At 49.2% G+C, this 26,712-nt stretch overlaps 1 protein-coding gene across 3 annotated transcripts in view; it reads right to left on the bottom strand.

Annotated features, from left to right (window-relative positions):
• The window catches only part of NHSL2 (NHS like 2), a 131,975-nt gene that overhangs the window by 23,651 nt on the left and 81,612 nt on the right, over positions 1 to 26,712 (bottom strand). The window contains exon 1 of one of the 3 annotated variants that reach the window (XM_084813947.1): positions 16,413 to 16,497. The exons of 1 other annotated variant lie outside the window; for it this stretch is intronic. The gene's annotated coding sequence lies outside the window, so the exon portion shown is untranslated. Of the gene's footprint in view, positions 1 to 16,412; positions 16,498 to 26,712 lie in introns of those variants that run through there. One more of the 3 variants, XM_084813948.1, reaches the window with a different exon arrangement.

The following is a 26,712-nucleotide window of genomic DNA, read 5'->3' as shown; positions in this document are numbered from 1 at the left end:
TGCCTTTGATTTTGATGGTGCATTTCCTCTTTTGGGGCAATTCAGAAGTGACCACCCTATCTATTCTCCAGGCACAAAAGGCCTCCTCACACCCTCTGGGCTGATGATGGGTTTCTTTTGTTGCTGGGTTTTTGAACAGCCCTGCAAATGCCCTATGAGCTGCTCATCACTGAACCCTCTCATTATGGGATGTGTGTGGGGGGGTGCCATTGTACCTTTCTCCAAAGAGCTGGGGTGGGGGAGAGAATGTGTGTGTGTGTGTGTGTGTGTGTGTGTGCGTGGGGGGGGGGGGGAGAACCGATCTAACATAAACACCCATCCACGAATCCCCCAGGCATGACCTTGGGAGCATCAAGACCAGCTGAGAAGGGGGGAAGCAGGCTGGGTTGAAGAGGAGGACAAAGCAGAGCACGGGAAGCAAACCCTCCCTGCTACAGGATTCATGCATGTGAGCCAGCTCAAAGGGAAGAGGCACAGCACCTCGCTGGCTGAGGGCCAGAGCAGAAGACATGTCTCTGCAAGTGGCCGGATGCTGTCTCTCCTGCCCAGATAGCATCACATCTGGGGCATGAGGTCTCTCTCCCCTCGCAGCTTTGCATTGACAGCCAGAAGCCCTGTGGGCATATCCTGCCTGCATTCCTCCCCTGTAGCCAGCAGATGGCGGAATTAGCTGTCGAAAGGTGATCTTCACCTTAACAGGTGGGCAACTCTTCACAGAGTTGCTTGCCCTGCACACCTTTGGCCCAGGGCAAGTCTGACTGCTTCCAAGGCAAGTTCTTTGTCCTGGGAAAGCCTTTCTTTTTTCATAAGTTGCAAGGAGGGAAAGGAGTTTTGTGCATGCGCAGAGGCACTCTCACCATTTATCACTTTCCATTAGGGGTACCACCCAATTCAAGAAATCTTTGCTTTGTGTGTGTGTGTAAAAACAATAGCTCTGAAGGGGAGGAAAGTACTTTTTTGCATTTTAAAGTCTGCCTTCCCCAACCTGGTAGCCATCCAGGTGTTGTTGAACTTCAGCTCCAATCATCCCCGATCATTGGCCATGCTGCCTGAGGCTGATAGGAGTTGAAGTCCAAAACATCTGGAGGGCACCATGTTGGAGAAAGCTGTTTTAGGTGATGCACACGTCAGCTGTAAGCAGACATAGTCTTATTTTAATGCCTGTTTTGTATTTTCAGGGATTATCTGTTTGCAGTTGTTGACTGATTTAGTACTTCGTTTGCTTGCTTGTTTTTAAAAGCATTTATTCACTTGTGTAAGCTGTACTGGAAACTTCTGTAGAAAGAGGGGTATAAATAATAAACTGAACTGAACTCAGCATTCCCTCCCTATGCAGGAGAGATGGTGGAACGCCTCTTCTAAAATGGCGTTTGCCATCTGCACTTTTAATGAGCTACTTTTTTTTTTAATCTGCTACTTTTGGACATGATTATACTGTTGTGCTTTTTTTTTTTTTGTCTTCTTGAAATCTGCCCTTGGAAAGGATTGAATACATATATTTAAAACAAATAATTTTGCCCAGAGTTATGTTTAAAAAACTGCTTCCTGATAAAAAAAATAGCGGCCCCAATTAGTCAGTCCATAGATGTTTAATTGATTAGGCTAACTGATTTAGCCAAACAATTAAAATGTTGCAGACCTGTTTCTTATGTTCTAGTGCTGAGCTCTAGCAGGCCTTAAAACAAGTCGGATCATAGGTCCGTCTTCCTCAATACTATCTACACTGGCTAAGGTGACCAGCTGGACTACAATTGTCCAGTGCTGCTCACAGCAATGGGCCAGAAAAAACATTCAAAGGCAAACCCCTCTGCACTCTGCAGGCGTCACCAGCAGGCCCTACGGAGGCAACCAGGATACAGGCGCCTGCCCAAGGATACCGAATGCTGATGCTGGCGATTGACCCTGGGACCTTTTGCATGCAGAGTGGGCGCGCTACCACTGAGCTGCAAACCCCCTGCACCAGCCCCCCTCACAGACATCCTGCTCCTCTTTGCATCCCAGACTCCAGTGGCTTTGCAGCAAAAGGCCCTGGAGGAAGCCCTCACTGTTTCGCTTCGGACAGAAGCCACTCCACAGGCAGAGGAGGATGTCCGGTTGCAAACGGTTTCCTGCCTGCTTTTCTTGAAGATACAGCCCACTTGATAGTTGGCAGGGGTGCGGAGCAGGGGCTGACCTGGCAGCTGAGCACTTCTCTCTCTCTCTCTCTCTCTCTCTGTCGTGTGTGTGTGTGTGTGTGTGTGTGTGTGTTGAGTTCCAGGAACAGGGTCAGGGTTCAGCCTTTGGAAGACTGGTGCCACGAGAGCGTCAGTGGAATTCTTGCAGCCTTGGGCCCTGACTGCCACAGCAAATTATGCAACCATTCCAGCATCTTGTGCTCATTTGCAGAGAAGATGTCAGCAATCAGAGATGGGGCACGCCGCCACACAGGTTTGCATGACAGCAAGGCAATGGTTAACACGCTCCCATCCCAAGTCCATCCTTCTAGGTCACAGGTGCAGAACCCCTGGGCTGCAGGCCAAATCTGCTCCCCAGAGCCTCCTGTGGATTCCTCCAAAGCTCCTCCCTAGAGTCTAGGTCATCTTTCTGCAGTGTGGTGCTCTCTAGATGTGTTGGACTGCAATCCCCATCACCCCCAGCCATTGGCTGGGAATGATGGGAGTTGCAGTCCAACACATCTGGAAGGCACCAGGCTGGGGAAGGCCGCTCACGCCAAGAGAAGGTTGAAGCTGCACAAGATCCATGCAAGAATCCAGCTGTGTCATGCAATTCGGAGAGGGTGGATCTATGGGGTTTCCCCTCCCTGCCCAAGTCAGTTTGAAGCAGGGCCAGCCTGATCCATCTTGGCACCTGTTGGGGGGAAATCCCATTCCCAGCCCCTGTTGCAATGTGCAGCAGTGCACATTGCACATAAATCCTCCTTTGGTGGTGCAGGCCAATCCATAAACCATTGCTACCGTACAACAAAGCACAATATTAAAGCTGTTTACATTAAACTCCCTCTCCATCATCTTAGCACAAGGATGAGTAGACTTCAGGCCTGTGGGATCTTTTATTGAGGAGGTCCACCAATAAGAGCCCAGGAGCAAATGAGTGGCCAAGGGGGTGGAGCCAGATGCAAAGTGGAGACTCGGGGCGGAGCCAATTGCCTACCACAACCCACACACCAATGAGCCTGCATGTAGAAATACAAATCTACTCCTGAGCGGCTACAGATTAGGGATGCAATCACAGCTAGGGATGGCGGAGAATTCCTCCATGGACCCCAGTGAGGCCAGATTCAAAAGAATCCGGCCTCCAGAGTCCGTGGAGGAAAGAAGCACTTACCTCCACCTCCCTGAGGAATCCTCCCCGGCCAGATCCTCCGTAGCGCCAGCGATACAGCTGCCATTGCCATACCGCTGGAGCTACAGAGTCAGTTGGTGGCTCTGCAGAATTGCCGCAGAGCAGAGCCGGCCAGCGAAGATTCCAGGGGGAGGGACGGCTCACCTCCCCCCCCGCGGACCCCCCCTCCGGAACAGTAGGTGGGTGTTTTGTACATCCCTAAACACAGCACTCTAAAACTGAATGGCGGAGCTTGACAAAGACCTGGTCAAAGGCAACCAACCAATACACCTATGTGAAGGTCTGAGGCCTACAGAGGCAAAAAGGAAAAAAGATCAGGGTAAGAGGCCTGGAGTTTTCCATTGGGAGGGGGTAACCCTGGGAAAAGGAGTTCTGTTTCTCCAGTTAAGTTTCAGTTTCATTTCCCCAGTTAAGTTTCACTTCTTCAGGTTTGAAACACTACTTTCGGTTCTGAGGGAGGAGGGTAGAAAAAGAGAGTAAGAGAGACAGTGACAGCAGAGCCAGAAGACCAGAGCAGGAAGGAGCAGCCTAGAGGAGTCCAAGGACAGCTAGGGTAAAGGAACTTGCGTTTTGCAATTTTTATTTTCTTTTGAGGCCTTTTGTATCACTCAGCTCTAATGTGTAAATACTGTTAGTTGCGATTGCTTGCTTTAATGGATCAGTGGTTAATCCCTGTGTCTCCCACACCTACAGCCTAAACCCCATGTTACTTGGAAGGGGAAGTTTAAAGAAGGAAGGGGGGGGGGACTCTTTTAAGAGGCAAGAGATCCTTGAGGGGTTGTTCAGGGGGTCAAGATCACAAGGGGAACCCTGACAGCCTATTTTGCAGGGGAGGAACACTGAGACTGAGAGAAGGGATTAGTACAAGGTCAGCCACGTCAAGAATTTTTTAAAAGAACCCTTGCAGGTTTACTCACAATTTTAAACTTTTGGGAGTCAGAAGCCCTTGAACAGCTACTGCAAATCACTCAGAGATCTTCGGTAGATCCCTATCTTCCTGCACATTTCCCTGTGACAATATTGTCTAGAAACCAGATGGAACCAGAATTCCCAGGCAGGGGCAGGAGCATTCTCTCTAAGTCACAGGCAGGCAACCGGGCACCCTCCAGATGTTTTGGATTACAACTCCCATCACCCCTGATCACTGGCCATTCTGGCTGGGGTTGATGGGAGTTGTAGTCCAAAACATGTGGAGGGCGCTGGGCTGCTTACCCCTGCTCTAGGTGACTGGCAGGACTGATGCCACCTTCTGGCAGGGCTCTTGTGCCTTCAACAGATGTGTGGCAATTCAGCCAGATGAATCTCCCACCTAGCTATCTAAAACACACACACTAGTGTAGAGATGCGCTAATCAGACAACCTCAGCCCCTGGTTTCCCTCTTGTTAAAGGGACACAAGCCATGCCAGAAACAAACAGATGGTGACCCCAAATACAGACCTACTGCAGACACTAAGAATTTCTCTGGTCTTCAGCACCAGGCAGCTGCCATTTTAATTTCCCACAATCCCCTGGGGCAATGCTATGTTGGGGGCATTCTGGGAAATTAAAATGGCAGCTGCGAGGAATGATTGGAGGAGCTCTGCCACCAGGTAAATCTGCCAGGGGGCTGCCGGAGGGCACTATGCCAAAGGCCCAATCAAACTTGGAACGGGAAGTTCTGCCCTAGTACCTAGGACAACTTTCCTTAGTCCCACACTTTATGGAAAGGTGGACAAGTTGTGGCCCTCCAAATGTTTTGGCTACAACTCCCATCATCCCCAGCCAGCACAGCCAATGGTGAGGGATCATTTGTAGGCCACAACATCTGGAAAGCCACAAGTTGCCCACCCTGGCTTTACGTGAACACACAACAGCACAACTTCGCAGTGAAAAGAATCAGTTCCTACTCGAGAGGTGAGGGTTGCCCCCTTTCATTCTGTCAGCATCCCTGAGCCTCAGAAGCAATCCAACCAGGGCAGCTTCACCCCAATGCAAAGAGATGCAATGAAGCCACACCAGTTTAACTTCTGCCTGCCATGCAGCTGTTAAAAGCCACCAAGGAGGCCCTGCTGGGCGACCCACAACAGCGGGTGACCAAGCAGGGATTTGCTCTGCTTCGGGTCCAATTGTGCCACAGCTGAGATTGTTGACAGGAGGGCTGGGGGCTGTGATTTCCTCATTTTCCCATAGACCACCCAGACACAACACCCTCCCCAGTTCTAGATCCCTCCGTTTGCATTGCAGGAAGGTCTCCCACACGGAGAAGCTCCTGTAAAGGCGAGCTTTGCACCAACTTGCAGTCCAGAAGGAGATGTTCTGCCTCCTGCGCCCACTTGCTGTTTGAATTCAGGTTGCCACGGCAACCTGTCATAATGGAAGACTTTCTCCCCCCCCAAAAAAATAATTTGACTTGTTGCCATGCCAACAGAGGGAGGGACACAGAATCAGAAACTTCACTGAATGTTCTTGTCTCTTGCAGCCGCCGCCCCCCCTCCCCCGCCCCGCACATACTGTGTACGCTGGGGGGGGAGGGAATCCACTCATTGCTTTGCAAATACAGCCCAAACCTGAACACAGATGGACACATGAAGAAAGGCCAGCAGACACAGCCTGAAGGATATATAACATTCAAAACCGCAGGGCCTACATGTGCATATGTCTGCACATTCAAAATTCTGCTCTCGTCTATCACAGGTGAGCAAGCAACATACACAGATTTCTCACCTGTGGCATTACCGCCCATCAGCGATGCTGCAGGCAAGAGTCACAAAACCCATACAAGAAGGCTTTGTGAATCATAGGAACATAGGAAGCTGCCTTACACCATTGGCCCATCTAGCCCAGTATTGTCAACACTGACTGCCAGCAGCTCTCCAGGATTTCAAGGACTTTTCCATCCCTACCTGGAGATGCCGGAGATCGAACTTGGGGCCTTCTGCATGTAAAGCAGGTGCTCAACTGCTGAGCTACGACCCCTCCCCACTGGCTTTCAAGCTGGGCTGCTAAGAATCCTGGGGTTCCTCAGAAGCTTATCAGGCGCTCTATGATGAAACGGCATCAGAAATGGCAAACTTTCCCCAGAGTAGAGCTGGCACATTACTGCCAAACGCTCCTTGCACTATGCAGCAAAGACAGGGTGGCCAGGTTTCCTACTTTACAGAGGGTGGCCCTGTATTTTGGAGAGCTGTCAGAGGAGAGTTGTCTGTTTGAAGGTGTCCTCTGCTTGATAGGCTGTCCAGTCCAGGTCTGGTTTAAAGTCAAAGAATGCTAAGGAAAGAGAAGGTTCTTGAAGTTCCCATCAATAGTTAGCATCTGGGGAGCAGACTGAGCCAGCAACACGGGTCACCTAGGCGGCTTCTCCACCAATATGGTGACAGATATTGTATTTGTATTAGTTTAGCTTGGAGAAAAGATGAGCAAGGGGAGACATGATAGAGGTGTACAAAATCATGCATGGTGTGGGGGAAGTGGCTAGGGAGACATTTCTCTCTCTCATCATCATCATACTAGAACCCAATGGGGTCATCCCATGAAGCAAATTGGTGGGAGATTCAGGACAGGTGAAAGGAAGGACTTCTTTGCACAGCACATAGTCAAAGTATGGAATTCGCTACCACAAGACGTAGTGCTTTTCAAAATTGGTTGGTGCAGCTTTTTTCTTTGATGGGGCTGTTGCTGTTGTGTTTTTAATGTATTCGTTTTTATGCTGTGTTTTAATGAATATTTTGTTTTTAATGCAGATGTTACTGTTATCCACGGTGTGTGCAGTTTTTCAGCAGAAAGGTGGGATATAAATCAATTAAAGAAACAGACAGACATGGGCCCTTAGCAATCGAAACAAAACAGGAAATGTATCCCAACCCTGAACACTATGGCAGGGCTAACGGATGATAGAGATTATATTCAAGAATAGCTGATAATATAATTTTATCTGTACAAGCTAAAACCATAAATTAACACACCAGAGGATGGAATAATATATTACTGTGCTGCAGTGTCCTACAATACCAAAAGTAACCAGTACCAAGTTGAACTGAAACCAAACGCATTTCGACATAACGTCTTCATCTGTGGTCTAGTGCATAAGAAATGGTCTAGGATGTAAACGGTATATCAGAAAGTAAGAAAGCTTATATATACTTGGATTCCTGCACTGAGCAGGGGGTTGGACCCGATGGTCTTGTAGGCCCCTTCCAACCCTACTATTCTATGATGGGCACCAATTTGGATGGCTTTAAAGGGGTTAGACACATTCTTGGAGAAAGTTATCAATGGCTACTAGTCCTGATGGCTCTGTGCTACCTCCAGTACCAGAGGCAGTGCGCCTATGTATACTAATTGCTGGGGAATGCGGGCAGGACGGTGCTGTTGCACTCATGTCCTGCTTGTGGGTTTCCTGGTGGCAGCTGGTCAGCCACTGTGTGAACAGAATGCTGGACTAGATGGATCTTGGTCTGATTCAGCATGGCTCTTCTCACGTTCTTATTTCTGTGTAACTATAACAATTGTTTCTAAATTGGCATCTGTACATACAAACTAGCATAGGATAATGTTATGCGAATTGGTATCCTCTTTTTTGGTGATGCATTTCTTCTTTTTTGCCCACGTGTAAGAGCATATGCCTTGCTTGCAGAAGGTCCTGGCATCTCCAGTTAAAACAGGATCAGGGAGCAGTTGCCAACACCTCTCTGAAACTTCAGAGAGATGATGTCGGTCTGCGAAGACAATCATGAGCTACGTGGGCAGATGGTCTGACCTGGGGCAAAGCTGCTTCGCACCAGAAATGTCATGATCGGATGCTCAGGCCCTGCCTAGTAAACTCTCTGGCAATGGATGGTGCAGGTCACAGAGGAGCACGGGAGTATTCACAGGGCTGGCCCAAGACATTTTGCTGCCTGAGGCAAATAACAAGATGGCGCCCCCTCCCATTCCAAGTACAAAAGCCAATGGGACTGGCAGATGAATGTGTCATCAACACTGAGGATGGGACAGCATCCGCCACTGCACCTGAAGGCAGCAGGCTAACTTAGTGGGCACAGAGCAGGCCGCATGGCACACAGTCCCTCCTCCAACATCTTGCTCCTTCCTCCCAGCATCTGCCTAATGAGACTGCTTCACTTTGCCTAATGGTGGGGCCGGCCCTGGATGTGTAACTTTGGTTCTTGTGAATGGCAGGCGGCACAAGAACTCAAGATTGGCCAGACCTTGAAAAATATGAAGAGCTGGACTATCTTCCTTGACTTGGTCAACAGAACAGGACCTTCCGCCAGCTACACTTCAACACAATCTCTCACTCTAGCAACTGGCCTTAGGGACCCTTGGCTGGAGAATGTACAGTCCAGGTATGGATTTGGAGATAGCTCCAGCCTAGTTTTATCCCACACCATTTCTCCATGTGTAGGTTTGCTTTCGTGGTGAATCCCTTCCCAAGGAATTCCTCCAAGTGCCCTAAGGAAAGTGACACTGTCACAGTCAGTTTTTCCCACACTGCATCTCTTATAGTACAGCCATTAGGGTAAATTAAGTTTTTTGCTCAAAACCTGTCGGGGTATTTATAGCCACTAGATCACAACCCAACTGACAAGAGTGCGTGCCGTTACAACGGCTGACGCAGGGCCAACGCATTGCGAGGCTGCTGAATATGGAGACTCATTGGCTCCCCCATCTCTTGGTCTGGCTGTGCTTCCAGTTTGTGGCCAGCACCCCCTAGAGGATAGGAGGGTGCAGTACACCAGCATGGCCATGACAATAAGACAGAAAACCTTCCCGTTATCCCTGTAATCTTTACTGGACGATCGATTACTGTTTGACATGACAGATTTTGGGGGGGTAATCAGTGAAAGGCCACATTTTCCCCAGCATGCTCCTTGCTTATGCTAACAGACACCCCCTGGGGGTTTGTTCAGCATATCCCAGAACCCTTTGCAAGAGATGAACTCTGCCTTGGCAAACAACTACACAAAATCTGTCAACTCAAGATGGATATTCTTGTTCCTGCAAGAAGAGAACATTGCTGTATCCATGGATACAGCGTGTCTTGTCCACACCAGGTGCTAAGAATCTCAGAATAACGAGATAAAGGCACTGAAGTTCAATCTAGCAGGGCAGGTGGCGGCAAGTGGTGGCGGCGGCGGCAGGGGAGGGGCATTGCTTATAAGGATAACAGGATAAAAGCAACTTCAGTGAGTATGGCTGGACAGGCAGGGGGAAGAAGGACCTACCTGGCTTCAGGCTACGGAGTGCCACCACCTCCCTGACAAAACTTCTGTTACAGCTACGTGGCAGGCAGAAATCCAACCCACAAAGCTTTCCCCTTCTTTGCACTTCCATGCTGGGGAGAAACTCCCCCTTCTGAATTTGCCTGTCACACAGCTCTCAAAAATACAGGGAGTCCGACAAGGGGGAAAAGGATGGTGACCCAGCTGGGCTTATTCAGTACGTATCTACATACAACATTCTACATGCAGTACCATTTTCAAATTTTGGGGGTACACCAGTTTGAAGGAGACCCTCTCCCCCCTCAGGCTTTTATTCTTGCATCATTACGAGCCTTGGTTGGTGAGCATTGGGTGCCAATGCAAAAAAGATGCAGGGTGACTCATAGCAACCCTGCAGGTCTTAGAAGTTTGTGATCCAAAGCAGCCTTCCCCAACCTAGTGTCTTCCATACATGTTGTACTACAACTCCCATCACCCCCAGCCAACTGGGAAGGATGGGATTTGCAGTCCAACACAACTGGTGGACTAAGGATAGGTACCAGGCAGACTGAGCGTTCAGTCCATCTGCCTAGCACCTTGCCGCTAGGCCCCTGAGCCCAAGGAACTCAGACATTTTCTACCTGAATGTACTAATTTCTAGACAAGAGCTGTGGTTTGAATTGGTAAAAGACCAAAAGGCCAGCCACATGGTTCCTGGTTGTTGACTCACTCCCATTCAAGACATGGTCAAAGGACTGTTTAACACATACCCCTTCCCAGTTTTAACAGCAACAGATGCTTTGGCAGAGCCCCCCTTTATCTCTTTTGAGGATCTCTGCTGGTGTGGGTGGAACGAGTCCATTGGTGGAGCAAATGTTTCCGGCCCTTCAGCTGTCACTGGATTCAAGGCCATACCTTGAATCTCCAACCTGGTGCCCTCCAGATGTTTTGGTCTACAACTCCCACCATCCCAGACCATTGGCCATGAACATAAGAACGTAAGAAGAGCCATGCTGGATCATCTAGTCCAGCATTCTGTTCACACAGTGGCCAACCAGCTGCCCACAGGAAACCCACAAGCAGGACATGAGTGTAACAGCTCCCTCTTGCCCATGCTCGCCAGCAACTGGTATAGGCATACTGCCTCTGATACTGGAGATAATATATAGCCATTAGGACTGGTAGCCATTAAGAACATAAGAAGAGCCATGCTGGATCATCTAGTCCAGCATTCTGTTCACACAGTGGCCAACCAGCTGACAGGAAACCCACAAGCAGGGCATGAGTGCAACAGTACCCCCCCCATGTTCCCCACCAACTGGTGTACATAGGCTCACTGCCTCTGGTACTGGAATTAGCTCATAGCCATTGATAGCCTTCTCCTCCATGCATTTGTTCAATCTCCTTTTAAAGCCATCCAAAGTGGTGGCTATCACCACATCTTGCGGTAGCAAATTCCAGAGGTTAACTATGTGCTGCGTGAAGAAGTACTTCCTTTTATCTGTCTTGAAGCTCCCACCAATCAGCTTCATGGGATGACGAGAGAGGGAGAAAAATGTCTCCTTATCCACTTTCTCCACGCCATGCATAGTTCTGCACACCTCTATGCTTGCTGGGGCTGATGGAGTTGTAGTCCAAAACACTGGGAGGGCGCTAGGTTGGAGAGGACTTCTGGGCACTTTCAGAAGCAGAGGAAGCAGCCATACACACGTGACCTTGGCCATGTCATGTCTGATCTCTTTGCATGATTGCCATTCTGTTTCGAGGGGCCATTATGGATCTCAGTAATAATAAGGCACTGGGACTTGCTTTTGGCGTGCCCATTAAGAGGAAATTTGCTCAGAAGCACCGATTATCGATGAACTGGTGTGTGTGTGTGTGTGTATCTGTGTGTTTAATGGCCTCCAGTAATAAGCCAGTCCCACATCATTCCACTCTTTAACTCACATCACTGATTGTACCAGAAGACAAAAGGTGGTGTTTCTCTCCCTTCTGGCCCATATTTCAGCTAGCTATTGCAGGCAAAGGAGGAAAAGGAAGGAAGGAAGGAAAGAAAGAGAGGAGCCATAAACTCAGAATAAAAACTGTAAGCCCTTTTACATAAGTGATGCTTAAATTACTTTTTGTATTTCTCTCGCCTGCAATTCAAATGTAAAACTGGTTATCACCATGCACATTAAATGGCCCCTCTGCCTCTTTATGTTCCATGCTAATGACATTTACAAGCATTCCTGGCTAAAAGTGTTCTTGGTGTCACCGGTGAAAACACCCACGCACATTTCCAGGAGTGACTGGCTGCCAGTTTTAAGAAACATCCTCCATCGCAGCATGCCATGGCCCCAAGAATGCATGCCTCAATCACCTCCAGTTTAGATTACTGCAAGGCGTTCTACGTGGGACTGCCCTTGAATTGGGTTTGGAAAATGCAGCGAGGCAGCCAGACTGCTTTCTGGTGTGTGCTTTGTAGACCACTGGTCTTATAACAACTAGACTGGTTCCCAATTTGCAGGGCTGTCTCAAGGGTAGGCACGGTCGGGCACCTTCTGAGGGCCCAGCAGGGGCCCACTGATGAGAGAACCCAGGAGCTGCTCCTCCTCGTCATCACTGCAACCTGCTTGGTTGCCTGCCTCTCCCTCAGGCCCAATGTTGGTGGTGAGGAGGAGGAGCGGGAGATGCCACTGTCTACTTGCTCCCCGTCTCTCTGCCTGCCAAGCAAGCGAGCGGGAGAAATGATGGGGAAAAAGAGGAAGAGGAAGAGTAGCTGGTGACAATGGGGGTGAGAAGGTAGAGTCATTGAGTGAGGGGGCCCACTGAAGGTGTCTTGCCCAAGGGCCCTCAGAAACCTGGAGCCATCACTGCCAATGTGTTTCTGGCCCAATTCAAGGTGCTGGTTCTAAAGCCCTAAATGGCATGAGACCGGGATATCTGAAAGACCTCCTCCTCCCATATGAACCTGCCTGTAACTTACGATATTCTTCAGAGGCCCTGTTATATGTCTCGCCACCAAGTGAGGATAGGGACAGCAATCCAAAGTAAATGGTTTTTTATAGCCTGTTGAAAAACTGGTACTGAAGGGACCATACCTGCATTTATTGGGAGGGAGTTCCATAAATGTGGAGCCACCACTGAAAAGGCCCCATTCCTTGTGCCTGCTAACCTAATCAATCTTACCGATGTATGTACTTATTTTGAATAATTTATTAGCCATTCTTCAGCCGTTGGAAAAAAAGGGAAAATATAATAAGAATCCATCCAAACAAACAAATTGCAGCAGAAGTTTGTTGTTGTTTTTAAATCCAGCATAAAAACAATAGAGAAGACCCTTAAAAGGCCTGGCCAAATAAAACATTTTTCACCTGAAGCTGAAGAGAGGCAAACTTCCCTGGGAGGAATTCCAAAGGTGGGGGGACACAGCAAGAAAGACTCTGTCATTTGCTGACTTCTTTTCCCTTCTGGGTTCAGCACAAGAGAGCACAGCAAAGCAAGAAAAGTCTGGACAATACAGGGAAAAGGCTCTCTTCTCCCACCAAGCTTATATAACACAAAGATCTGGAGATGGAGCAAGCCCCGTCTTGCCAAATGGTCTAAAAAATGTAGCATTTTAAATAAGGGGGTGGGGTGGATTCTGTGGCTTTATCTACTTGCACTTAAATTAATTTTCATATTCTCAATGCTGGTGGCCGCTTATGCATGGCCAAGGAAGAGGAAATGCAACACCTAAATCAAGGACACAAATTTGCATTACATTTGCAGATGCTAATTTATATGCATCAATGCAAATGTAGAGATAACTGTAATTTAAACAGAAATATATGTGAGAATATGACAGATGGATACTATATTTCTTGTTGTCTTTTAACATTTTGATATTTTATACAGTTTTAATATTATTGATGATTTAATTATATTTTAAACTTTTGGATACTTCTATTTATAGGTTTTAATGGTACAGGTTTTAATGTTGTAAAGCTCCCTTGAGTCCCAGTATTGGGGAAAAGGCAGGATATCATCATCATCTCACCATAGAGAGGAAGTCTGACCAGGCAACCTGTGTGCCTGCTGCTGTTTGCTGTCCAGATCTAACTGTGGATGGGCAGCTTCAAGGCCCTGCTCTGCTCTTCCTTCTTAAGAGTTGCAACCAGACTTGGTCTGGGCTACCCATCAAATAGAGGGCACCTTCAAATAGAGGACTGTCCTCTGAGAGGTTTTCAAATAGAGCAACATCGTCTGTAAAGAAGGACATCCAGCTACCCTGCATGTGTCAGAATGGCCATCGGCGCCGTAGTGGAGCCAGGGCTCGCAGGGATGTAACAGGGGCACTTTTTTATTAGCAGGGATGCTGATGTCATCAGCCACCCCCCTCAGAGTTCCCTGTTCCCTCTGAGCTTAGCTGCAATTCTCACAGCAGCTGCGGGTGGGGAATGAATTTTTGCAGTGACCATACATCCGTTCCCTGTTGTAATGCAAAGTATTTTAGTGATTTGGTCTTGAACAGGCAATTAAGACCCATAAGCTTGACAAAAGATCTGCTCCAGTGGAGATGAAAACTGCTTGAACTGGCTTGCAGATAGGGATCTACACAGCTGCCTGAATGTTTAGACTGTCCTGGGGGTGGGCTATGGAGACTGTCATGATGAAAGCCTGCACTTCAAAGTGCACACAAACTTGGAATCTTGAAATTAAATGGCAAAATAGTCCAGTTCTAGGAATGTAATGTACCCAGTGAGTGCTTTGTTCTTATGTTATTGATTTGTATGTTTATAATGGAACAACATGTATTCTATAATTTTGGGGGGAGGTCTCCAGGGCTTTTTGGCAGTGGCAGCAGGGTAGAGCAGGCGGGCAGAGCAGGAATAGTTACAGTCTGAAAATAATCCAGCTGTTTCAAACAGAACTATACCCAACATGGTTCATCTCTCTCTAATGTACACACACACACACACACAGACACACATCATGGGAAAAATAGGGTAAGAGTGCAATTCTATGTATGTTTAGACAGAGAAAAGTCATAGAACTCCCAGCATTCCCCAGCCAGCCATGCTGGCTGGGGAATGCTGGGAGTTGCAGGACTTTTCTCTATCTAAACGTGCATAGGACTGCCCCCCAGGTGTATTTGGAATGGCTCTCAATCCCAAGCCATCACAACTATCCTTCCTAATCTGTTCCGCAGTGATGTATTGGAGCAAGGGCTGGCAGGGATGCAGCACCAGAACTTTTTAATTAGCAGGGATGCTGATGTCATCTGGCTCCCTCATCAGAATTCCCTGTTCCCTCTGAGCTTAGCTGCAATCTTTAGCTGATGGGAAATTAATTTCCCCAGCAACAATATATTGTTCTTTCATGTAATGCGAAATATTTTGGCGTGGGTTGGTCTTTAATGGATAATTCAGAGCCATTAGCTTTACCAAAGACCTGTGCCTGGTGGAGATGAAAACAGTTAGAACTGGGTTGTTGCTGATATGGCTCAACACAGCTGCCTGCATTTTTGGACTCTCCCTTGGGGTGTGGCTTTGGGGACTGTCATGATGAATGCCTGAACTTCAAAATGTAAACCTTTCACCACTGCTGTTCCCCACTCACTCTCATTTCCCAGACTGGAAGCTACTGGGGGAGGAGAAGAAGGAATTCACTGGTAATGTTGATCGTTTATTTTTGTAGTGTTTCCTGTGGCCATTTGGTGCATTCCCTTCCCCTCGTTTTGGTTTTATTTTGTGATTGTATTGGAGTGTAAGCCTTTAGGGCAGGGATTTGTTGTTTTATTGCTTTGTTCTGTACAGCGCCATGTGCACTGATGGCACTATATAAATCAATAAATAATAAAATAATAATAAAATAATAATAATCTCCTCTGCAGCAACACCTAGCATATTCTTGGCAATATCTAAATAGCATGAGCAACAAAGCACCCTGCAGGTCCCCTCAACACGACCACAACCTCATCTGACTGCTGCTGTCTCAGGGCCAAGACAAATGTGACCTTGGAGAGCCAAGATTACATCTTCCTTAAAAAATAATAATAAAAAAATCTCAAAGCAGCTGCAAGATGCCTCCAGTTCTTTATCACAGCAGCAGTGTGGAGCGCGTGTGTTCCCCTCGTGCTGGTTTGCAGTACTGAATTGTCTCCCACTGGGTGAAAAAAATACAGATGCCTACAGCATGCCTGTATTCCCTCCCAAGTCCCGTGGGGCTAATTAAGTAGCTTATGTGGGGGAGGGGATAACAAAAACAGTGCATTCTTTCAGCAGCAGTGCTTTGATCAAAATTGGAACTCCCTCCCCCTTGGCTGCTTTGGGGGAATAAAGGCATTGACCGCCCCCGACAGCATCTCTCTTTCAGCCCTTAGAGGTACCTGGTGATGGGTTAGTACAGACTTCTCCAACCTGGCACCTTCCAGACGTGTTGGACTACAACTCCCATAGCCCTCAGCCACCATGGCCAACTTTCTGTGCTGGAAGTTCCCCGTTCAATACCCAGCATCTCCAGCTAAAAAAGGAGGCTCAGGTGCCGGGAAAGACCTCTGCTCAAAACCCTGGAGAACTGGTGTCAACCAGTGTAGACCAGTCTTTCCCAACGTGGTGCCCTCTAGATGTTTTGGACTTCAACTCCCATCAGCCCCAGCCAGCATGGCCATGGTCAGGAATTCTGGGAGTTGTAGTCTAAAATATCTGGAGGGCACCATGTCAGGGAAGACTGGCGTAGACAATTCTGGGTTAGATGGACAAATATTCTAATCTAGTATGAAACAGCTTCCTAGGTTCTCACTTCCCCAAGCCACACAAGGAACCCTAGTGCAGAAGCAGCCCAGACCTCTCTCTTGCACCCCTGTTCTCCTAGCCACAGGCGCTTACTGTCCAGCAGGGTAAGGAAGAGGGTGGTCCCCAGAAACCTACCTTAGGTGTCCATCAGCTCACAACTGCCAGTCCAGAAATGTTTCAGCTGGTGCTGCAGCTGGCAAAAGGGAGCCCCACCCTCGACAAGACCATCCACCCATTTCCCATCATGAGCAAACCTCAACGTTGCAAATATAGCTTGTGAAATGGGAACCGCAAGAAGGAAGGGGCCATTCTGACAGTCAGTTCTGGAGAAGGGAGGGCTTGTGGTAGGGCTACCACCTTTTTTTTTTAAAACAGGGCAGAGGTCGTGTTTTCTGAGTGTCACATTTTAACAAGCAGAAATAAGCAGGTCAAGGTTTGCTTGGCATGAAGACACAGGAAAGAGGTTTTTTTTTCTTCTGCCTGTTGATTTCTGCCTGTTGCACAGTTGTTCAAAAACAAGCATGGAGCCTCTGTCCATTAGGCAAAATGAAGTAAGCCAATGGTCATGCTGGTTGGGGATAATGGGAGTTGTAGTCCAATGCATCTGGAGTGCACCAAGTTGGGAAGGCTGGACTAGTGTAGAGGGTTAGCCAAATAAGCACCACTTAAGTGTCCATAATAAACCCATTTGGCCAGGAAAAGCTTGCCACGTTCTGGTGTTTTATTTAGTATATTAAAACCCAGCCTTCTTCCATCTTGCATCATGATCATCACCCTTATTATTATTACATTTATATCCCACCTTTTTTCCTCTTGCAAAGAACCCAAGGCAGATTACGTGGTCCTCCTCCTCCCATTTTATCCTCACAACAACCCTGTGAGATACGTTAGGCTGCGGGTCCACAACTGGCTCAAAGGTACCCAGAGAGCTTCATGGCCAAGTGGGAACTAGAACCCGGATCCTCCGAGTCCCAGTCCAATACTCTAACCATTACACCTCTGCCACACTGGCTATCAATGAGACATACATGCACGGTGTTCCAAGCATAGATACGTAGGAAGCTGCCTTACACTGAGTCAGACCCTGGGTCCATCCAGCGCAGTATTGTCAACACTGACTGGCAGCAACGGCTCTCCAGGGTTTCAGGTAGGATTCTTTCCTAGCCCTACGTGGAGATGCCAGAGATTGAATAGGGGATCTTCTGCATGCAAAGCAGGGGCTCTACCACTGAGCTATGACACCTCCCAGTCTCCCATCCAGGCATTGACCAGACCTAGATCTGCTTAGCTCCACCAAAGATGTCTTCATGTATTCTCAGACCATGCCCTGGGCCTTCAGGCTGCTGGACTGAGTTAGGAGAGCTTCCTTTGTCCAGCACAAATGAGCAGCACAGCACCTTGCCTTCTGAGAGGGGACATTTCTTAGATGGGGTAGCCTCTGCAGCCCTTGTCAAGGCCTTCTTGGCCTCTGAAGGAGGTTGTCAGCAATTCACCCAGAGGTTTGGGAGCAAGTGGAGAATTTTGCAAGCAGCCCTGGATAAGTCATGTCCACTACAGAAATTGCAATGAGATGTGTATAAACTAGATGGATCCTCTCTTTAGATGCAAGATCTGAAGAGCTGCCTCTCACACCAGTGGCCCCTCTAGCCCAGCATTGTCTGTGTCGACTCTTCGCAGCTCCCCCAGATCTCTTGCAGAGTCCGTTCCCATCCCTGCTACCCCCTATAACAGGGGATGTTATACATCTAACCCTTTGACCTTGAATGTGCAATGGATGAAGTCCATTCTCATTATGTAGTACATGTCTATCCCATGTGTCTTCAACTTCCTTGGCAGTCTCCCATCCAGGCAGTGACCAAACCCAGACCCGCTTAGCTACAGCAAGCTTGCTGCAACATGGGCCTTCAGACCATGCCCTGGGACTATCACTGAGCCTATTCATTTTTATTCCACCAGAGAAGGCTGCAGCCTATATGGTGCTGCATATCACACACTTCTGTCTGTCACTGCCAAGTGATGGCTGGAAATCGGGCAGGGGTCCTATAGGCCTCTGCACTACATGGACTGAGTCTTCCACTGCCTTCAGCTGACACTCAGCAGTAGCTGTCTATCATGACCCGCAGCTCTAGGGCCTTCCAATGTGCAGCAGAAGACTCTGATGGGGACGAGGCACAGGCTACTTCCTTAGTGATAGGACAGACAGTGCCTTATTCAGGGCCCTCCCAGCCAGAGGACACAGCCCTGCCAATCCAGTCAGCTCCTCCAGGAGGGGCAGAGCTAGCACAGGTCTTGTCAGCCTACATAAAGCTTCAGTTTGCTTTAGCTCCCTGCTGAGACAACATCCTCCTATTGTCCTAGTAGGACAGAGTTCCACCCAACAGGACCCATTTGGAGCTATCCAAGGTCCTATTCCTGCCATGATCGTGCTACCAGCTTCCCTTGCAAACCTCAAGGGGCCACAGAATGGGACACTGGCCAAAAAAAAGTGGCTTGCACCCCCCTCTCCCCTGGGCCATGACTTGTTCCTCCACCGTTCTAGGACTGCAGACCCCAAGCAATGCTGTTACATCTTGCATCGTTCCCTAGTGTGCTGGAGATGATCACTAGTTTATATATTTATGTCTAAACTGCTCTTCCTCTAGTGGATTCCAGGGCAGTGCACAGTTGACAAAAACATAATTTCAGCAAAATACAAATACAATAAAACAGCATGCTTCGTAACAACTAGAGACTAAAAGCAGCCTTTCCCCAACCTGGGTGCTGTCCCTTTGTATTGGACTACACCTATCATCCCCAGCTAAAGTCCATGATGGCTGGGGATGATGGGGAGCTGTAGCCCAACACTCCTGGTTGGGAAATGGCTGGAAACGGCAGCAGAAGCCTATAAAAACTAAGAGCAGAGTGAGACAGCCCAGCCCTTTAAAATGCCACAGCAAATAGAAGAAGTCTTAACCTGGTGCTAGAAAGGTTGCAATGTCCGTGGCAGTCATACCTCTTTGCGGTGGCCATTCCAGAGCTGGGCCATCACCACACACAAAAAAAGACCTTCTGTTGAGTACAGACATAATGCACCTCCTCTAAGGAAGCATGAGGTGAAGCGGTGTCCACACGCTGCTTGGCTCAGACTACGGTGGAAGAGGCCTCTCATGCCCCTATTACCACGGAGAAGGGAGAGCAGGGGCGCTTGCCTCAGGGCTGGCATTGCTGGGGACCTGCTGAGGCTCAGCAGGGGCCCCACTTGCTATTTCCAGAGCTCATGGCCCTGCCGCTGCTCCTCCTTGCTATGCCCTTCCACTGAGCAGCGAAAGCAGCCAGGAGAAGAAGAAATGATGGCTCCAGGTTTTGGAGGGCCTTGGGCAAGGCATTGTCCATGGGCCTCTTCCCTCAATGAACCCACCTTCTCACCACCAGTAGTCCCCCGCTACTATCGGTCCTCCTCCGCCTTCTTGTCCTTGCCCCCACTCGCTTGCTTGACAGGCAGGGAGCCAGGGAGCAAGCAGGCCGTGGCGTCTCCTGCTCCTCCTTCTCACCACCACCGTTGTCTGGGCCAGGGCGAGAAGCAGGTGAACAAGCAGGTTGCAACAGTGAAAAGGAGCAGCAACTCCAGGGAGGCTTTGCTCAGTGGGCTTCTCCTGGGGTGTGGGCCCACAGCAGGTGCCCAGCCATGCCTACCCTCGACATGGGCCCTGAGAAGGAGCCGTAACCTCTGCCTGCCATTTCCTCTGGGAGGTGGCATAGACTGGCCCCACAGGGAGAGACACCCCTGCCCCCAAACCATTATCAGCCAGCAGCAGCAGTGAGGAGGAGCTGGGCACATGCACTGAGCGGGGGAAGGCACCAAGAGCATCTTGTCCAAGGCCCTCCCCCCAAAACTGGGAGTCAGCTCATGCCAGAAGCTCAAAGCATCTGATAAAGAGCAGAGTTTGATACGGTGGAGAAACACAGATGGGGAAGTGCGAGGGGGAAATGGTGAAGAGCAGCGTGAGGAAGGAACCAGCACATCAGCATTTCCTGCATGGCTGCGTTAGGCCTCTCTCTCCCCCACTCTCTCCCCCTGCTGCCCTAAATGCCTAACGATAGCAGCCACAGAAAGAACAAACGCTACAGACTTCCCTCCCTTCCACACAAGGGTTCCTTTCGGTGGTGTGGCCCCATATACCTTTCTGCAGAAGTGTGGGCTGGAGCGGAGCACGCCCTGCCACTAGCCAGGTGAAAGGGCATGCTCCCTTCTGTGCGCACATGCCCCATTCCCTCACATGTCTGTGCACCAGCCTGGGAGAGTGTGGGAGAGAGACGCCTTCACCGAAACACATCATGTACGGCTCTGGAGCTGAGCCGGCGCAGGAGGCCAAGGAGCCTGCGAAAAGTCTGGCTGAGAGGCCCAGGAGGTCCACCTCCTGGCTGCGACAGCGAGCCACAGCTCTAAGCAGGCCCAGGCGGCAGGGGCGGGGCAGGGCAGGGGAGCAAAGCAATGCTTGTTATTTCTGCTGCTGCAGCAGCAGCATCTGCAGGGTCACCAAAGCACAGTGCGGTGCCCAAGCGCAACCTGGACAGTGCCGTGCCCAAGCGCACCCTGGAGGTGGAGAGCAGAGCGAGCATTGCAGCCCTGTGCCAGCCTGCCTTGCGCCCGTCTGCCTCTGCAGAACAGACCTCCCGTGACACCCACCAAAGGGCGAAGCTGCTCTTGAGAGGGGTTGCTAAGCAACCCATCCTCCTGCCCTCAGGATCCTTGTTCAGCCAATGACAGCGCGTTCCCATTACATCATGAGCCTTCAAAGTGGCGTTGCGGGTTCTCTGCGCAAGGTGAAGCGGAACGCAACTCAAAAATCAGACCGCCGGGCTCCTGAGACCTCTTTAACATGAGTTGCTGCGTTGGCTTTCCTTCTGTCCTAAAGCACACTGACGGGTCAACATCCCTGACCCAGGTCATCTTGCCCTCCACCAGTTAATGCACGACTTCTTTTTCAACATTTTGAAGACTGCAACAGACACGCTTCCTGGTTACTTTTAAAAGCTTTCTAAGACTCCCTGCAAGCAAGCAGTTCAGACCTCTAGCAAGGTCTGTCTTTCTCCCAGCAGCCCACCAGATGCAGGGGAAGAGTGGGAAGAGAGGAGAGGAAAAGAGAGGAGGGGAGAGGAGAGAGAAAGAGAAGGGGATGGCTGCCTACTGTTGCTTTTGGCTCCTGAAAGGTTACCCCCAAGACAGTTGGCCCTCGATGGAAAGAGTTCCCCCTTCCCTTGATTTAAATGTTTTTTTGTTTCCAAATTGGCTGCAGTAGATTCTCCTGTTCGTTACTTACCTGATCAATGCCTCCATCTATAAATACTCCTCCTTAAGGTATCAGCAAGATTGGAGGAACCCCAATGTTTGCAGAAGTACACCCCACACAGACCTTAAGGAAGGACAGAATGCTGAATGTCTCTTGATGTGTGTGTGCATGTGTGTGTGTGTGCATGTGCATGCAGAGGGTGGAATAGAAAACTGGGTGGGGGGTATGGAATGGAGTGTCTTGCAAAAGGGCATAGCTGGCTGGCACTCTACCACACTGCAATATTTTGTTGCAGGTCCCATTTATAATCTGCCTATTTACAAAGGTACAGAGTAAGCAGGCATGAAAGGTGCACAGAAGCAAGCACACAGGTAAGCAGTACTCCTCCCAAAGCAACATCCAGAATTCCCTAAAACAGCTTCTGCTAGCTGGAAACATTTACACAACTCTGGCAGGTAAACACACACACACCTGCTTTCTGCATCCCTTGCCTCCACCCCTTCATAATTAGACCAAAACTGGTTTTTTGTGGGCCGGAGGTTGAGATTTTCATTTGAGGTACCCTCAAATAGATACCTCGGCCTTCCTCATGCTGCCTGCCCATGCTGCCTGTGGATGATGGGAGTTGTAGTCCAACACATTTGGAGCGTGCCTGGGTTAGGAAGGCTCAGCTACCCCATCGGCCGCATGGCCCAGCCTACATCAAGAGCAGCCTTGCACAGAAGAACCACATTTATGTTGAAAGCCCTTGGGATTGCCCTTACTCTGCCAACATCATCCCCTTTCTCTCCCCGCTGCTAATGAAAAGGGAACTGCTTTTTATCTTCTCCGAACCCAAACTCTTTGATTGGCAGGCTTTATGCAGCTGAACAGCTGCTGAACTCCCCTGTTTCCCTCCCATCACCATATAGCCCACACCTGTCCTAGCATTCTAGCATGCAGGCTTCACCATGGAATACTTGCAGCTATTCAGATCTTTTCCCTCTCTCTTTAAAACCACGCTAGGAGCTTTATTCAGAGACGCCTGCAAATCTCATGACTTCAAGGATCTGGAGGAGGAGGAAGGGGAAAAAAACTCCAGAGATCACACGTCAATGCTGGAAAAAAGAATTCTTAGGAACTAGCACTGATTCTTTTAACAAGCCAGTGAAGCTTTTGCAGGTGACTAAGATAGCAGAAAGGCTATCTTAGGTGCATTTACGGCTGGATATAAGATGCCCTGTCATGCTACATGGAGCTGTTCAGACCTTTGGCCCTAACCATTGGGAACTGATTCCGATTCTCCCTGCAGCCAGTGGAGCAGCTAGATAATTCTGGACCCTGGACATAATGATTGGGGGTGGGGTGGGGGTTAGATGGCCATGTGTATTGCTTCAATTGCCAAGCGCACAAACTCACATTTCTCTTCTCCCCTCACTGCCATTCCGTGCTTCACCACTGGTTCTACATTCCTGATATGTTAGAATAACAAAGCAAAACAAAAGAAAATTTTCTTTGCCAACCCTGATAAAAATGACAGATACTCTGAGCATGTGCAGATTTGCATTTGAAACCCACTTAAATCATGACTACAGGAATAAAATGGGAGTTTGCTTTCTGCTGCCCTGATGCTAAACACATTTATTGGGGAATAAGAACCATTAAAAATACAAATAATGCAATGAGCATCTGCAACCATGCACATGCCCAGTCAGCTGCTCTCTAAGCTCTATAACGTTCAAAAATGAAGGATGTTGCGGCAGGGAGGTCAGCCCTGGTGGGCCCTGGCATACCCATGCTGGCCCAGGTGCTGATGCAAGGCCTGTTTGCTGCTGGCCCCATCACCTGCTGCTCTCTGGGTGGTCTTTGGGCCCCAAAGTCCAGTCCTGCTGCACCAATGCTCCCAGCGATCTCCAGTCCAGCTACCTTTGCCGTGAACTTTCAAGCAAAACTCAAGGAAATTGCTTACAACAAGTCATGAGTGGGAGGAAGGAGATCCAGGCCACAGACTGAGAGGTGATATCAGGCACAGAACGACAATTCAATGGCATAGCCGGGGCCAGCTGGCTCTGCCCAAATGACCTCATCAGTCTTGCTGGCTTTTGAGACACCCTTCCGTCTAGGGATGTACGGAATTTGTTAAATCCGTTCCGCCTGTGGTGCGTGGATTGTCAGGCGTCTTTTGTTCTGTCATCTGCTTGTTGATGGAATTGGACTGGGGCGGGAGTGTACAAGAATTTCATTCCACTTGCGCCAGGGCGCATTAGCGCAAGGGCACATTTGGGCCGATCCCCCCCAAATACGTGTGATTCAGAAAAAGTCAGTCTGCTGCAGAATCTGCAGGTGAGTTTCAGAGAAATCTGAACTCGTTTGAATCTGCTGTGGATTTCTCCAGCATCCGTACTTCTGTCCCTCTGTGAAGCTGCAAGGTGACCTGGAATACGATGATGGAGGCAGCCATCCACCAGCTCAGGCTGGGAGCAAAAAGGATGCAGGGAGTCCCTATAGGGAAGAGGTTGGGATGGTATGCGGGAGAGGAAGGTGCATCCGAGCCTATGGAGGGGATGGGGAGCAGAAGACACTGCGGTCACCCAGTACATGGAAGGAGACAAAATGTGAGTATTATTTCACAGTTTGTGAAGGGACAGGATTCATATACAGAACAGCCATTGTTCTATCAGTCAGCTTTCCCCAACATGGGGGACCTCCAGATGCATTGGACTACAGCTCCCATTATCCCGACAGCTAGCTGGGGATGATGGAACCTGTAGCCCAACACATCTGTAGGACACCAGATTGTAGAAGGCTCCTCTAGCTGCTGTTCGTTCAGGGATCTTCTGTCTCCTCTGCCAACCTGGATAGCACAAGAGACTTCCTGCAGAATGCTAAACATGTTTATTCTGCATATGATCACAAGTGGGGTGAGCTATTTATGTTAACATCTGATCTAGACAGAGGGGAAAGTGGAGGAGAAATCTTTGCAATGCAAACCGGTGTAGATTTTGCAACCTAACACAAACTGGCCTTAAAAACCCAGCTGAAGCAAGAGCTGCTTTCAAGCCTCATGTATGAAAAACACACACTACACAATGATCTACAGGGCTGGAAAAAATCTCAAGGCTTTTAGTCGCACACAGGTTCTTAAAATGCTGAGGCTGGCACCACGGCACTTTGAAATAACATGATGTGCTGTGCTCTGAACTGTGGTGTCAAGCAAAGAGAAAAGAGTCCTCCCTTTCTGGGCTCTTTGGTCACTGGCTACTTAGATTTTATTAGTTATTTATTTTATTCATTCATACATTTATATCCTGCCTTTCTTCCTCTTGCAAGGAACCCAAGGGGCCTTACGTGGTCTTCCGACTCTCCATGTTATCCTCACAACATCCCTGTGAGGTAGGTCAGGCTGAGAGTCAGGGACTGGCCCAAAGTCACCCTGTGTGCTTTATGGATGAGTGGGGACTAGAACCCGGATCTCCCAAGTCCTAGTCCAATGCTCTAACCATTACACCCCCACCATGCTGTCCTTCAGTGAGACACACACGCATGGGGTTCCAAGGCAGAGGCGTGTAGGAAGCTGCCTTATACTGAGTCAGACCACGGTTCCACCTAGCCAGTGTCGTCAGCACTGACTGGCAGCCATGGCTCTCCAGGATTTCAGGCAGGACTCTTTCCTAGTCCTACCTTGCGATTCTGGGGAGTCCCAGTCCGACACTCTGACCACTACACCATACTGGCACTCTAGATAGTGAGCACAGGGCATTTCCTCAATGGCCACTACTGGCTCATCAGGCTAGTATTTACCTAAAATGTCTAGTCTGCAATGGTTAAACTGCTGTTTCCCACCACCCAGCTGAGCAGAGCAGAGGAAGCTGCTCCAGCTGGTCCAGGGACTACAGAAGCAAGCAAGCTCCCAGAGAGCGAGCGACCGGAGTAAGCGAACAGGGGGAGCAAACAGGAGTTGGCCAGGGGAGTTGCAGTGGTAGAAGAGACAAAGGAGACAAAGGAGGCAGAGGCAAAGAGGTAAGTGAGCTGCAGGAAGCCCAGGGGGCTGCCCTTTTTCCTTCTGAGTGGCTGTGAGCTCACCAGGTGCTCCTGAGAGCTCCAACTGAATTGGGTGTGTGGCCTGAGTACTCCCAGCAGCTGTGTGGGCAGGAAGCTTCAGTCTGTTTCCCACCTCCCAGCTGAGCAGAGCAGAGGAAGCTGCTCCAGCTGGTCCAGGGACCACAGAAGCAAGCAAGTTCCCAGAGAGCGAGCGACCAGAGTGAACGCACAGGGGGAGCAAACAGGAGATGGCCAGGGGAGTTCGGCAGGAGAGGTCAAGGGGGAGGTCCCTATCATTTAAAAAAAATATTTTTCTTATAACACACACTTCCACACCAGTGGGACTCTGCTTTTAACCTCTAGTGAGTAGAAGACCAGGCACAGGCTAGTCTAGAACAATCAGAAAGCTAGACACAAAAAGGGAAAAGAGGCTATGGAAGGATAAGACTGTCCAGTGGTGGTGACCTGCAAGGTGTGTGCAATGTTTGTTTTCTTGCCTGAGAACAACATGGCCTACACCTGCAACAAGTGCAAGTTGATCACACTGCTGGAAGAAAAAGTAAGAGGACTGGATCAGCGACTGTCAACCCTCCAGGGAATAAGAGAACACGAAGAGTACTTGGACAGAATGGGGGAACTACAGCAGCAAAGTGAAGACTAGAAGCTTGAAGAGCAACAGCAAGCTGAGGCAGAAGTGGGAAATGCTGAGGTGAGGAAAAATGCAGTAGAGGATACTCCTTGGAAAAGGGTGACAGTTAGGAGAAGAACTAGAAGCCACTCTGCACCAGTGGAAGCAGTGGAGCTGTGGAACTGATTCCAGGTACTTGAGGATGAGACTGGAGGACAGCTGGCAGAGGAAAAATTACAGGGGAACCTGCATGAGAGCGAGCAAGAGGCTGAAGGTCAGTCAAGAAGAGGCGATGAAACCCAGGCCTACAACAACAAAAAGAAAAGAGTAGTAGTAGTGAGAGACTCCTTGCTGCGTGGGATCGAAACCTAAGTATGTCACGAAGACCCGTGGCCTCGCCAGGTATGTTGTCTCCTGGGAGCATGGATTAGAGACGTGACTGAAAGGTTGCCTGCACTCATAAAGCCCACTGACAGGTATCCCTTTCTTCTCATCCACATGGGAACAAGTGATACTG

Source organism: Heloderma suspectum, chromosome 9 (assembly GCF_057233095.1).
Source record: "Heloderma suspectum isolate Gila_16-S chromosome 9, 16-S_ref, whole genome shotgun sequence".
Classification (NCBI taxonomy): Eukaryota; Metazoa; Chordata; class Lepidosauria; order Squamata; family Helodermatidae; genus Heloderma; species Heloderma suspectum.
The sequence above is the reverse complement of the archived record's forward strand: the minus strand, read 5'-3'. Positions and strand labels throughout refer to the sequence as shown.